Genomic DNA, 15,272 nt, shown 5'->3' with positions numbered 1-15,272 from the left:
GGGAAGTTTGCCTTGTCTGGGCCTCAGGGGTCATGACTTGCAACCCCCTGTGTGCTATGAGCAGCGGCAGGGAAGAGCAGGCCGGATGGGAGGCAGAAGGCGGGGTGTGTGGTGAGTGAGGGGGAGCCGCAAAGCATATAATATAAACCACATCCCCACATGAGGATGCTCTCACACCTACACACACACATATATGTACATCTCCGCGAACGTATCTCTCACGTGTGCATACTCACAGTTACTCTAGCACATAGCCTCAGGCAGCTGTGCTCCTCTTGCGGGGGCTGCCCTGGGCTATTTGCAGAAACTACGGAGAGTTCTAGGAGCCCCCAGGGCTCCTCTGCCATTCAAGGCACAGAATATTGATGGAGACCGGGTAGGGAGAATGAATCTGCCCATTCCTCCTCCTTAGGAGACGCGGTCTCAGTACACACGCATGTGTTGGTGTAAATTGATGGTTAGTATGTGACATGGCTTGATATTGCCATCTGTGTGCACATGCCAGCGTGTGGGCTTGGGGCTGGGTGTGGCTGGGTCCTCTAGCTGTAGCCTGGGAGCCTGTATGTGAATCCCAGCAGCAGATTTCTGCAGACATCTTTGTTCATGCTCGGGGTCTGGGGTATGTGCATGCATACGCATGCGTTCTACACCTGAGAGTGTCTCCAAGCCTGATCTGGTCTGTGCCCCCATTCAAACAATTCCAGGAAGTCTGTACCCTAAGTTGGTACCTTCACCATTAGAGGTCATAAGCCCGCTACCCTGACAGAGCCTCGACACCAGGCTGTGCAGAAGTGGGGGCATGGGGAGACAGGAAGAACTGGTGGTGAGGGGACCATAAGGAGGTGACAGAGGCACCTGATGAGAGACAGGCAGGCAGGGAGCGATACGGTCGAGAGTGACAGAAGACGTGCAGAGATAAGGACGCTGCCATCTGACAGGAGGAAGGGCTGGAGGCTCGGTGCTGCCAGAGCTTCAGCTCTGCTGACTGCCTAGTGCCTGGCAGTGCAAGGGTTAAGGCACCACAGAAAGCAGGCTCAGGCAATCTTCTCCCGCCATCCCCATCTCTCTCTCTCTCTCTCTGCTTTCTTTTCTTTTTGTTCTTCTCTTAGAACAAAATAATTTGTATGAAGTCGCTCCTTCCTACAGAGCTGTGGCAATTAGGGGGGTGAGTGGCAGGCCTGATTGTACAGCCAGGGAGGACTGAGGTGCTGAGTGGACACCAGGGCAGGTTGTTCCATAGAACCCTTGCTCAGCCTCTGGACCAAGGCCCTCAGGGGACCAAAGGAAAGGCAAGCAGAGAATCCTGTTAGGAGGACCAAGAATCAGACAAACGAACACAATTCTGGACAAAGGACTGAGTGACAAAGCCACATGCTCTGTCCTCCCTGATATATTCATCTCAGGTTTGGAGGTTTAACATCTCACACACACACACACACACACACACACACACACACACACACACACACACACACACACACACACACACACACCCCATTCCATGCTTTGGAGCATAGTCTGGTTGTATTACTACTGCGGTCTGGGCTACACAGTTGAAGCAGCACCCAGCCGATCTGTGCCAGCAGGGGGCGCAGCTGCCTGGCTTGTCAGGGCCAAGGGATGACGTTCCAACACATTAGATTCGCTTGTCAAGGTCATTCCTAGGCTCTGAGGCTGGACTGCACAGGTTTCCCAAAGACTGCACGTCTTTTTGAAAAGCCTGGGAACCCCTTTCTAGGGCTTAGGATACACTTTGAAGTCTACGTGACTACTGGGTTGGATCCAGTAGCCAGAAAAGATCTGGTGTCAGGGCCACACTCCAAGGTCCCAACAGGTGACACAGAGCTGGGAGTCTGAGGTTCTCCTGAAGTCACCGTTTCTGAATCCCCAGTGTTTGATATATGTGTGAGAATGGGAGTCCTTGCAAGCCAAAGAACAACAGCCCAGTTCATGTCTTTGGAACCCTGTGCCCTTGCCTTTACTATCACCAAGGCTGAGAGTAGTTTCAGCCCCCACCCTGCCCCCACTCTTCTGCTAGATATGCCCGCTGAGAGCTTTCGAAAGACATCAGCTTTCATTCCTGGCTAGCCAACCTCCTTCTCCTGAGTTTTACCCAAGTCCGGCCCCACACCCTCAACTCTCTCCCTCAGCCACCCTGTCCTTTTCCCTAACACCTCACTCTCGGCCCTGGAGGTGATAACAGAGGAGCCCAGACACCAGGGAGCCACTGATAGCACACAGAGACAGCTAGCTCTTCTGCTGTCCCCCCAAGCACCATGTCTGTGTGCAGAGGACACTCAGCAAAGGCAGATGCCCGATTCCATGTTGAAGAGCAGAGCTTTGGGACATGGGTTTCATCCCTGCATGCCTCTGCCAGGCTCTCTTCCTGCTCCACTTCTTGCCAAGGACCTATCACAGGGTCCTTTTGCCGCTTGCCCTGGTGGCTGCATTTGAGGCTTCTTTGGACTATTGCTAGCAGGCCTCGAAGCCATGCTCTCCCGATTGATCTGTCTTCCTATGAGCTCTAAATCCTGCCTAGAGTGAGGAAATGGATTGTAAGGGGTTTTTGGTGTAATGAAGACAGAATCCTAGTGGCTGTTCAAGCTGCCAGCCCAGTCAGCTCCCATTCCCAAATGAAGCCCTTTAGGGACTCCTGAATGGCAGGCCCTTGGTGTCTCACACTTCCAAGATTCCTTTGGGCCTGTTCCAGCTGCTCTGTTCCCTGGAAGGGCTCTGAGCTTGGTCCTGAGCCCAAGGGAGATCCAAATGACAGTGCAGCAGGTGCCCCTACCCAGGAGATAGGTCATCTCCACATTGATGTGGTCCAGGGAGCTGATTTCCAGCATGGACCCAGGAGGGAGACCAGAGAAAGTGTGGCGCTTGGATCCTGCTAGCTAGTTTCCCACCAACACCAACCCCTAGTCTTGGGACCAACTGGGACATGGCAGAAAGGCCAGGGCACAAGGTGCAAGGCCTCAGTCACAGCAAGACCACATGCCTGCTGGTTTCCTTGTCCCAGAGAGTTATTTGGAAAAAAAACCACACGTAATAGTTCCCATGGCAACGCTGCCTCAGTGGTCCTCACCTTTATCCAGATAGCTGGTTTGATTTGAACAAAGGCACCAGTGGGTACCCAAGCTGCTGCAACTCTAAGCCATCCATGTTAGTAGAGCAAAGAGACTTCACCCCACAGGGGATGGAAGAAAGATGCTGGAACAGGGAGGCAGACAGAGTCATGTAGGCACGTGGGGGAGGGAAGGAGACAGTGGCAGAGGGCCTGAGGAACAGCAGGGACGGTTAAGGCAGAAGGAACAATTTATGGGGTTGTACGGAGTCCCTCATATCATGAGCCTCTACCATCCTTTACCATGTACTTTCAAACCACTATTTTTAAAAATGTGTAGGTGTGTGCATGTGGAGGCCAGAGGCCAACACCAGGTGGCACCTTCAGTGACTCTCCACCTCATGTGGAGGTGGGGGATGTCTCTCACTGAACCTGGAGCTCACTGATTTGACTATAGACTGGCTGGCCAGCAAGTCCCAGGGGTCCTCCCATCTCTACAAGTGTCCCCAGTGTTTACGAAGGTGCTAGAGTTTCACTTCAGATGCTTGTGCTTATGAGACATCGTCTCAGTTCCTACCTATAGTCGTGACTCAGTAGGGCTACCTTCTTCCCTTTAGGGCACTCATGCTAGCTCTGTGGTCCCTTTAGGGGTTCCAAACCCTCTGCTCAACCTCTTGCTTCCCAGGGCAGCTACATAAACAAGAAGTGAACCTGTAGACCCTTGGATGGGAAACTTGAACACCCGCAGGACAGAAAGAGTCAGCCTCATCCCCAAACGCCAGGGACATTCAAAAAGCTGCCACAGGCGACAAAAGACCTCAGGACAAGTATCATGGACAGACCCCATCAGGGGTACTATATAAAGTCCCAGAAAGCTGGCAACAGTGTGTGTGGGGGGGCGCCTAGGCCTGAGCCAGCTACTAACCTGCCCAGGGTGAGAAGGTTGAGGAGGGAGAGAAAGGAGGAGGGAGAGGGAGGAGGGAAAAGAGAGGAAAGGGAGGAGGTCATAGAAGGTGTCCCATTGGCTTACTCTGGGGCAGGTGCTTTGCATGCTTGGCCTCACCGATTCACGATGGCCCCTGGAAGACAGTCCATTCTTGTCATCCCCATTCAACAGCCAAAGAGAAGGGAATGAAGCTCATGGAAGAGCTAGGAACAGAACGGGGCTCATCTGATCCAAAGCCCTTGCCTTGGGGTGCTTCACAGTTCTGGCCTCTGCATCCATCTCTAAACTTGAAGGTAAGACTTTTGAGAAAGGGGGCATAAGGGTTTGAAGAGATGAACTGGGGAGTTTGACCAACCAGAAAGGAGCTTGGGGCAGACAAGATGGTGATGATACTGAAGAGCTGGGGCAGGGGGAAGCCAGCCACTCCAGAGGGGAGGGGGCAGAGGACTGGCAGACTTAGCTGGATCCTCTAACCAACCACATAACCCTGGGAGTAAAAACAGGCACACTCTTGAGGCTTCTCCGCAGTGAAGGTGAACGAGCCCTAATCTCTGGAAAATTAAATCAGAGAGAAAATGGAACAAGAAAGATTTGATGCAGGCTTGCCTCGCTTCTGTTTGTCTCCTCAAAGGCTCAGGCTCAGCGTGGGGCCCAGCCAGGTGCTCCAGCTTCCCAGCCCCCACTCAGAGCCTGCTCTCCCCAGGTGAGCAGCCGTTCCCTAAACCTTCTCTTACCACATCTCTGACAGCCACGGTGGGTGTCTTAACTACCCAGCCCCTCAAGCTTCCATGTTCCTAATGGAGAGGGCAGGAAATGGACTGTAAATGGCAGAGCTAACACTCCTATGGAAGAGGCTCCTGGAGTTGGCCACCAAGGATCGGTGTTGACTGCCAGGCTGGGTGTGCTAGACATTAGGGAAACTGAAAGTGAGGGTCACAGATAGCCCAAGACTGGGCTGGCAAGAAGACTCAGTGGGTAAGAGCACTCACTGACTGCTCTTTCGAAGGTCCTGAGTTCAAATCCCAGCAATCATATGGTGGCTCACAACCACCTGTAATGAGATCTGACGCCCTCTTCTGGTGTGTCTGAAGACAGTAATAGTGTACTTATTTATGATAATAAATAAATATTTGGGCTGGAGGTCCTAAATTCAATTCCCAACAACCACATGAAGGTTCACAACCATCCTTATAGCTACAGGGTACTCATAAACATAAAATAAATAAATCTTAAAAAAAAAAGATAGCCCAAGACCAGCAAGTAGGTTAGAAGAGTGGAGAGCAGGCAGTGACCAGTTTAAGACCAGAGCCAGAGTGAAGCCCCTGACCTCACCCCCAGTAGGCTGCTTAACCAAGATCCTATCCTCATCAAGAGTCAGGACATCCCACTAATCACCATTGACTGGGAAGAGAGATGCACGGCCACGCACCTGGAGTTCTTTCCCACGTAATCACCTAAGACAGATCTGGTACAGGCCTCATCTTATTGGGACTAAGAGGGTCCCCCACATTAGGAACATGAAAGCCCTAATGCAGGGTGTTCTGACTAGATTGTGTCTGTGACTGAGAACTCTCCAGGCAGCTTCACTTGCCAGGGACAGAACTTACACTCAGGCAAGGGCAAGGAGCCACTGGAGCCCCCAATACACAGTCAGTGTCTGGGCACCAGCCTGCGCCACTCACCAGACTTCCTAACTAACAGGCTCACAACTGTTAACTGCCACCATTCCATGGTGGGTTGGTTCCATGGTGGGTCAGCCATACACGGTGTATTGTCACAATCAGGGTTTGTATACTGTGACATTGGTTGTTACGCTGCTAACAAGTGAGTAGAGATTGCCTGGGGACACTGTCTAGAGGACATCACAGGCAGATGCAGCCAGCCCATTATAATCCAGTCTTGCACACAGGGGAGGGCTTTCTGCCACAGGTGATGCCTTTCTTGGCTCTGCCCTACCTGCACAGCCCACATTCCCGAGGGGGCACACCACATTGGTGGCATACTCTTCCGTGAGCCCGGGCAGGGGAGAAGGGCCCAGAGGCTCTCTGGTTTGGGCCCTAAGAGGCAGCTGCTAAGACCTTTCATAGGTAAGCTCCCCATCTCCTTCACAAAACTCAAGGAGGGGGGATAAAGTCCCTCCAACCACCCCCAGCAACGCCTCCCTGTTTTTAAAGTTAAAGTTTAGTTGACTGTCATCCATTACTGCAATTAGTACATTATGTCTAATTATGCAATTAGTGTAAAAAGTGCACTTGCCGCTGAGAATGGGAAATTACGCTGCCTCGTTAAGCTGTAAAATCCATGTCATAAAAAGGCTCAATCTCTTGTTTTTCAAAAGACACAAAATCCAACACAAAACAATAAACCGGAAAAAAAAATCATCCCAGCCTGGGCCAGTCTGAGGAAATGTCCCTAAAGTGGCTTTAGGAAAGTCCCTCTCCTTGACCTACCCTACACATGGATAGAGGAAGCAGAGCCTATTCCTGGGTGTGGCCCTGTTTTTGCTTTTCGAAACAAGTCTGGATTTTGACAGGGATTTATTTTCAGTTTGTTTCTTTTTTGAGACAGTATCCTTGCTACTTTGTAGCACAGGCTGCCCTCAAACTCCTGGTCTTGTTACTTTAGACTCCCAAGTCCTGTGATTGTAGACATTGACCACCCTTTCAGTCCTACCAGTCTTACTATGACTTTAAAGTCTTGGTAAACTTGATTGTCTACTGTGGCCTGAATCTCATGTGGCAAAAGTCTTGGCTTCCACCACCGAGTTCCAAAATGAGAGGTCCTTTCTCCAGTGTTCCTAGGGTTACTGAGAACAGAGGAACCCATCTCACCCCAGGAAAATTAAAGGAACTTTCTTACAATCCAAGATTCCCAAATCCTGGAAGCATTCATTGCTTAGAGAGTAACATGTTCCCTGTCACTGGAACTAATGCAAGCCTGGCTGTCAAGGAGGCTAAAGGATCGAATAGAGTCACCCAACATGGTGGCTTGGCTCCAGGCTACTATAATTAGATAACATACTCCCATGGCCATATGCCTATGTGATACTCAAGTGTGTGACTAAATTTTACCTACATCCTGGCTCTCTTTGTACCGAGGGGATGTTCTGGGACAGGCAAAGGATGAAAGAAACTTGAGGGAAAAATATTTAGTTTTGTTTTATGTGTATGTGTTTTACTTACATGTATGTCTGTGTACCATGTGTGTGTCTGGTGCCCACAGAGGCCAGAAGAGAGTGATACTCTGGAACCAGAGCTGCAGATGATTGTAAACTGTCATGTGGGTGCTGGAAGTTGAACTCAGGTCCTCTGAAAGAACAACAAGTACTCTTAACCACCTAGCTATCTCTCCAGAACTGAGAGAGGAAGTATGGATGTCTCTACTAAAAAGATAACAAACCCTCCCAAATGGCCCGGTCCTTGAGGAATAGGGTGAGAGTAGACCTTAGTGTATTTCAATACCAAATTCTTTCTTTCTTTTTTTTTTTTCTAGATTTTTCAAGACAGGGTTTCTTTGTGTAGCCTTGGCTATCCTGGAACTTGCTCTTATAGACCAGGTTGGTCTCAGACTTATAGAGATCTGCCTACTTCTGCCTCCTGTGTGCTGGGATTAAAGGTGAGAGCCATCATGGCCCAGCTTCAAGACCAAATTCTAATTGGCCAAAGCCACTCATGACCCAAATCCAAGGTCACAAGCAATAACTCTAGTATGGTCCACTTAATGCTTGCTAAGGAGGTCCTGGGTAGCATCCCTGAGCCCTTACCTCCAAGTTCCCACCATTCTTTGACTCAAAACTCTCCACTGGGCCTGGAGGTATGTGATGCAGTGACATGGGGATACCTCACAGTGGATATCTGCCCAACCTCAAGGGTTCAGCAGATATGTCTTTCTGCCAATAACACCGTCTAGATGATGCTCACAGAGCAGAGAACCGGAAACACACATCCTTCAGCATCCGCAGGACATGGGCTCAACAGCAGAGCCCATGCATACACCTATTGTACCTATTGCAACAACAGAGCACCTACTGCAGCATGCACCTTTCTGTCTGGAGGGTGCTGAGATGCCAAGAAGGTAGCTGAGGTATAGAAGGAGTGGATTCAGACCCCACTGGAGGGGCACCTGTTGTTTAAACTCAATACAGGGGTACCTTGAAGCCCCAGATGGAGCTTTAAAAACCAGAAACCCAGCTCTGACCCAGCCTAGTCATGTGACCGACTGCCAAGGAGACTCTCAGCACCCTGTCTTCCACTTTTGTCTTGGGAAAATATCAGCGACGCAAGCCCGAGGTGAACCAAACTGTAGGCAAGATCCAGGGGCCCCTGCTCACACTCCCCTCCCTGAGCTGGGAGCTGCCGGCTGTCGAGGCAGCTGGGAGTGAAGCTGTGCCCAGCATACCAGCTGGCACGGGGGAGTGAGAGTAAACATACCCGCACTTTCCCAACTCGTACAAGTCGCGGGTGGCGGCCGGCTGGTGTGGGTGCCCATGTTTATGAGAAACAGATTGTTTGTGTCGGCATCTGTGGCCCCTTGCCACCCACCCTGGCTGCACTCTCTCCTACTGCCTTCCCATCCAGTTGGCGCGAATTTTCTTCCCATGGGAATCATAACAGCCACAGAAGGACAGTGACAGTGGTGACAAGGTCCTCTGTGCAGCTCCACAGGGCTTGGACTTATAACCCTAAGTCCCCTCAACAATCCCATGGCCACTACTCCCACTTTACAGCTGAGGAAATCAAGGATCTGGGACCCAGGTATATTGTCTGGAAACTCTAAAGGATGCCTGCATGGCAGGGGACTTCTCTGAACCATCATCATTGCTCACCCTGGGTACATTGCTATTCTCTTGGCTGCTAGATGAGTCAGGTCTGTCCTGTACACCCTCGTTCACTTGAGTGGCCCTGCCTCAGCTTACCTCTGCATGAGGACCTTGCCCTCAGAGGAAGGAATGTGCTTTCTTCCACTGACAGCCCTAGAAGAGAGTCCAGGCCCCATGACCGCCTTGCTGCCTCGGCTTTTTTTTTAACCCTTTCTCTTCTCTGCCTCATTCTTGAGGGGGTCTATGAAATGGACTGGAGGGAGGCCTCTCTATGACCTCTTAGGAGCAGAATGCTGGGAAGGGTCTGGGATCTGGGGTGGGTAGATGCTCAATGTGCCCTTGGTGGGCTGGGGAGGCTTCTAATTATTTTCTAGATCCAAGATGTGACCTCATTCAAAATGACGGCTTTGAGAAGCCCCTTGGCTATACAGATCTCATCGGAGATGCCCATTTCTCGTGCCCTAAAGTGAGCAGAAATTCACCCTGGGAACTCTTACATAAGATGGGTTGGAGGTTTGGCTTGATGTGTGGTTCTAGAAGCCAGAGAGCAAAGGATAGGACCTGCTGCCTCTGCCTGCCTGACCTCCATCTTACTGGGATGATCCAGCAGAGGGGACTTAGTGGTACAGGGGCTGGTGTACCACTCTACACCATCTCTGAAGAGTCCTTCAGAGACTCTAGAGTGGCTAGAAACAAACCTTGCTTGGAGAGAGCCCCCCCCCAGTTAGGCTTTCTTGTTCATACTCTATCATAACTGGTGACAAGGCCAGCTACTTTGTTGTCCCAAAGATGAAGAAACTGAGGTGCCACAGGGGTCAGAGTCTGTCCAAAGGGAAAAGTCTCCCCATCCCTCGTTCCTATGCCCTAGAATGTTTAGAGACGTGAGTTGGAATTCCAGCCCTGCTCGTTAGGAGGGACATTCATTTTTCTCAGCCCGGCTGCTCCAAACATTCCTCAAAGACTGATGGTCAGAATGTGGGATCATGGAGGCTTCTTGTGAGGCCTCCTTGCAGGGTTGCTTCCAACGCCCTAGGGACCTTCTTTGCACACGCTGTCCTCCAAGGACCAACTTTCTGGTCTCAAAGGCTATCCTTTACTGCTAAGACTTACTGATTAAGGTGTCACTAAACAGTGACTACATCTGTTGCAGCCTTTGTCGTGAGAGAGAGGCTGCCAGAGCCTAGGAGCTGGCTGATTTTGTGAAAATATGAGATCTTCACATGGTAACAGCGGGGCATAAAAGCAGAGATAGCAGTAAGCCTGTGTGGTGGCTGCGGCTTCCCACACAGCGTCAAGAGGTCCATCTGGGGCAAGGCCACCCCAGTGTTTTTGTCTCACACCTATCTCCACAGACAGCTTCAAACACACCTGCTGGGGATGGAGAGATTTGTAAGCATTTGCTGCTCTTGAGAAGACCCGGGTTCAGTTCCTAGCACTCACGTGGAAGCTTTAACTGTCTGTAATTCCAATTCCAGGAGATCTGCTAGCCTCTTCTGGCCTCCACGGTAGCCAAGGCATTCACATGGTACACCAACATAAATGCAAACAAAATACTGGTACACATAAAAAATGATTAAAAATTAAGGAAAGAAGCTGGACATGGTGGCGTACGCCTTTAATTCCAGCACTCTGGAGGCAGAGGCAGGGGATTTCTCAGTTCGAGGCCAGCCTGGTCTGCAAAGTGAGTTCCAGGACAGCCAGGGCTATACAGAGAAACTCTGTCTCGAAAAACAAACAAAAAATAAATAAATAAGGAAAGAAAAGCACACACACCCGAGCCTACGTCACATATCGGTTTTAACTCCTCCCTCACAGCCGGCACCGAGGGAGTCACTGACAGATTCCGCTTGTATCTTGTGTTTAGACAGAAGATGCCTGTCGCTGACAGCCCCAGGCCTGGGTAAGGCTCTGTGGCTCTTCCAATCCAGACCTCAAGAGGTGTTCCAAAGCCACCTTAAAACATGGGCAGGGGGCTGGCTAGATGGCTCAGCTGGTAGGAGCACTGACAGCTCTTCCGAAGGTCCTGAGTTCAATTTCCAGCAACCACATGGTGGCTCACAACCACCCATAATGAGATCTGATGCCCTCTTCTGGGGTGTCTGAAGACAGCTACAGTGTACTTATGTATAACAATAAATAAATCAAAAACAAAACAAAACCATGGACAGTGTTTTAAACAACGGAGCGGTGCAGCTTCCAGAGGGCCAGGGCTACCCGAAGGTCACAGCCCTAAGTCCTCCTATGGGAGAGGCTCCTAATGATGTGGGGGACCTGGTGGGAGTAAAGACATGACCCAGTCAGCAGTGGCCTCTGAGCTGGGTCCCAGCAGACACTGGGCTTGCCCCCCAAGTCCTCGATGCAGGTTGATCACATAGCTCAAATCTGAGTTAGCAATAAGGCAGCGGGCACCAGGGCCAAGCTGATGCTGCCCACATGAAGGGTGCTAATGAGTGTACGAGGAGTAGTCACGCCTGATACAAGGAGCACTCACACCTGATACAAGGAGCACTCACACCTGAGCCATGGTGCTTACTTCCTCTGTCAGTACCTCCCAGCTCCGTTTTTCACTTTTTCTTTCTTTCCCACTCTCAGTTTATAGCTCTTCTTGAGTTTTATGTATCCTTGTAAGTGCCTTTACATCTTCCGCAGAACAAGTTGAAAGCACAAAGAAACCAATAGGACCCAGACACAGGGGCCTTTTGCACATACCAAAGATATGCCAAGGACAGGTGCACTTGGGGACATGAGTGCACTCAGGACACACACACACACACACACACACAGTGGGGACACAAACCCAGAGGGGACATGCACTCTCCCTCTCATCACTCATAGCCTTCCTAAACCTTCTCAGGAAGCTCCCTACCCTGATTCTGGAAAATGCTGGTGCCCATCACTCAAAGGTTTCCTGAGCCGGGGGCTGGTGAGCTGCAGACCTGCGTCTGGTGGGTCCTCAGCAGGCTCAGCTCCTGCTCAGCACCTCAGTCTCCCCTTATTTCACTGCCGGGGAGCGGGAGGACACCAGACACCCGTGGCTCCAGCTTCCTTCTCTATGAATGCAAGACCTCCAGCAACCGCCCGGAGCCAGCATTTACCTTCCGTGGGCCTGAGCAGTGTTTGCCATGCAAACCAACTGTGCAAACAGGACTGTCAGCCTGACATGCTGGCAAACACTAGCAGGCCCTCAGCCTGAATGGTCATGAACTTCTAAATAAGTGTGCGGTACTCAGGAGAACAGATGCTATGCACTCTCCCACCCCCACATTCCATGTGGACCACTTCCTCATCCAGCTTTGGGGACAGCTGAAAGGGGTTGATGATTACTGCAGGGATATTGGCAGGACAGAAGCAAACCTCCATTTTAGTCATTCACTGTGTCACATCCACAGGATCCCCTGTTGCTGTCCCTGCTTCATAGATGCGACAATGGACACACAGTTAATCGCCTCAGTGACCATGAGGTTTAACCATGCACATAGACAGAGACCCCGCCCCAGACCCAGCCCTATCCCCACCAACTAGTCTTCAGGAAACCACTCAACTGGCCCCTCAGCCATAGATCTTGGGCCACTTGTCTCAGGCTATGACAGCTGCATCCTGGGTTTGCAAGTCCATCCCGTTTTAAACATCCTGTAGAGAGCTGCTCCTCACAGAGAGCTGAAGAAATAGTCCACAGAAAGCCAACCTCCTCACATCAAAGAGTCCTTGTTCATCAGGACATCCGCTGAAGCCTTGGTCTGCTCAGTGGCTCCCCCTATGGACGTCAGGGGATACTGCATATGTTCTAGGCTGAGACCCGGAGGGAGTGACTCTTGAAATTCTGTTTTTTTCAGAAGGATTTTGGGAAAACCCATCCTTAGACAAGGCCAAGTGTCAGTTTCTGGGGGGAGGGGGTGGAGATTCAGGGTGGGGAGGGATATTTTTGCCTCCCACCCCTTCCCTTACTGAGACCCGGCATGAGGGTGTCCGCCCATGCAAATTCTCTGGGGACATAATGGGTTACCAGGCAGATTTGGGGCTATAGGCCTGAGTGGCCACATATGCTGTGACTTAGCCCTTTCCATTTTCTCCTGGCCTAGACATCTGGCAGATCTCAGCAGTGACAGAGCCTATGGCTCCTACACCCTCTGTTCAGCAACCCCCAGCAGGAGGGAGAGAGGGAGGCCTGAGCTTCTCGCTCAATCAAGGACTCCCTGAGCAAGGAGGGGGTGATAGCCATGATACCAGGAGGACAAGAGTGGAACAAATTGCCCCAATTATGTAAGGCGGCCCCATTTCCTCCTTAGCAGGCACGGGAGAATGGACAGCTGTGTCCTTCCTTATCTCATTCCCACTGGGCCCGCTGGGAGACCCCCTAAAGGACCCGCTAAGAGCTGTGCTAAGCAGGGTCTGTGACCTGATCTTCCCAGAGAAGGCTGTGGGCTGGACTCAGCCAATCATTCGGCTTTCCTGCCTGTACCCTGGGCTGGGCTGCACCCTTCGCTCTCACCTCTGCCACCAGAGGCCCCGAAGTTCTTCCAGGATGTAGCTGTAGTCTGCCCTGTCACATCCCCAACTAGAGGACGGCTCAGGACTGTTCCCAGTACTCCTCCTGTTCAGTCCTTAGAACCAGGGTAGGAGATAGGCCATCTGTGTCCTCCCCGCATGGCCTATAGACTGTCCTGCCTCCGGCCTGAGCTACAGTTACCACTTCCCATCCTAGGACGAGATGTCCCAAGCTGGAGTCCCAAGGTGGTGACCTGCAGCCTGGGCTCTACGCTCCCTTCAGCATAACGTAGGCAGTCTCTGCATAGGCCCCTCTGCCGGTTAGACCTGGTATATATATATATTCTGCCCTGGAGGATGTCACGAAAAGCAGGCTGGGAAACCCTTCCTGTGCAGTGCATTCTCAGCGAGGCTCAATGGAGCTCAGGCTATCCGCTCTTTATGGTTATACTCCTGGCAGGTTTAGGGCTGCTAAACTGCAAATTTATTTCCACCATAAACCCAGATAATAGAGGAGCCAGTGTGTGTGTGTGTGTGTGTGTGTGTGTGTGTGTGTGTGTGTGTGTGCTCCCTCCGGAGCCTGCACACTTGCACATAAGCTTGGCTATTACACATATGTTGAATGCACACCGTGTGGGTAGTATCTAGCAGCATGGGCACACTTTTGTGTACATTAGGAGAGTGATGATGTTTCAGTGGGCAGCACATGCCAAACAAATGTCCCAGTGAATGTGGGCCTTAGGTACTTGGAAGAGCCACGATGCATGTCTCTGGATACATGTGTGTCCTGGGGTGTCTGTATCCAGGTTCATCTATGCATGCTGGGGAAAACATCTGTGACTGACAGGTGAGGAATCCTTCCTTCCATGGGCAAAGCCTCATGTCCTGGAGTCTTTCCGCACAAACCCAGGAGTCGATTTCCTTTCTACCCATTGTCTTAGAGACAAGAGCTCTTCCTCTGCCACATGTGCAGTTCCAGGTAACTCAGAATCTCCCACTAAAGATGCCAGGCTGCAAAAGAGCCCTATCACTGAAACTCAAGGGCAGGACACAATAAAGGACCTGTCAGACAAAACATCCTCCCTACCACCCCTGTTTCCAACAAGAGTATATAGAAACAGCATGGAAATGGCTGCCTGCTGGTGGTGGGCTAGAGAAAACCACCTTTCTCTGAACGCTACGAATAAGGACTGTTTTCCCCAAAGCAGGCTCCTCCTTAGTCCACAGCTTAGAAGAGGCTCTGTCTCAACTGCAGATGTCACTGAACTCCAAGTGTAGGCTTGTTGAACCCCAGAGTGTACTTTTAAAGGCTCTGATGCCTCACTGAGGGGCTCCGCATCTGAATAAGATAAAGCTCCCACCAACCCATGACAAGCCTGCAATGCCATGAGTCCTGATGATGACATCTGAGACAAGCAGCAGGCAGGCAGGCAGGAGAAGGGCAGCAGGAATCAGGCCCATATGCTGCTGGTGCCCAGCTAATGGGCTAACAAATTAGCAGGTCTCCCTTCTAAAAGGTGATGAATGAGCAGCAGGCCAGGAGAGCTGGGGGGGGTGGGCCACCTCCCTCACAGCATGCCTCAGGCCCAGCCCTGTCTGGTCTCTCTGGGTACCCGAGTCTGACAGGCTGAGAGGGATATGAGTTTTGGGTAGAGGCTGACTATAGGCTATGGGCAAGTGGAAGACAGAAAGGGCAGCCCAGCCCAGCCCAGCCCAGCCCAGCCCAGCCCAGCCCAGCCCAGCCCAGCCCAGCCCAGCCCAGCCCAGGGTGTGTACCTGTAGAATGGAAGGAAGGCTCTGTCTGTGGTCCTGCTGTCTGAAAGGCACCTTTATATATATTTGGTTTTTCAAGACAGGGTTTCTCTGTATAGCCCTAGCTGTCCTGAAACGCACTTTGTAGACCAGGTTGGCCTCGAACTCAGAAATCCGCCTGCCTCTGCCTCCCAAGTGCTGGGATT

At 51.3% G+C, this 15,272-nt stretch overlaps 1 protein-coding gene across 8 annotated transcripts in view; it reads right to left on the bottom strand.

Moving 5' to 3' along the window:
• Positions 1-15,272, bottom strand: part of Cacna2d2 (calcium channel, voltage-dependent, alpha 2/delta subunit 2) — a 129,614-nt gene that overhangs the window by 64,047 nt on the left and 50,295 nt on the right. The gene's annotated exons all lie outside the window — the stretch shown is intronic.

Source organism: Mus musculus, chromosome 9, assembly GCF_000001635.26.
Source record: "Mus musculus strain C57BL/6J chromosome 9, GRCm38.p6 C57BL/6J".
Taxonomy (NCBI): Eukaryota; Metazoa; Chordata; class Mammalia; order Rodentia; family Muridae; genus Mus; species Mus musculus.
Note: the sequence above shows the minus strand (reverse complement) of the source record. Positions and strands in the feature narration are given on the sequence as shown.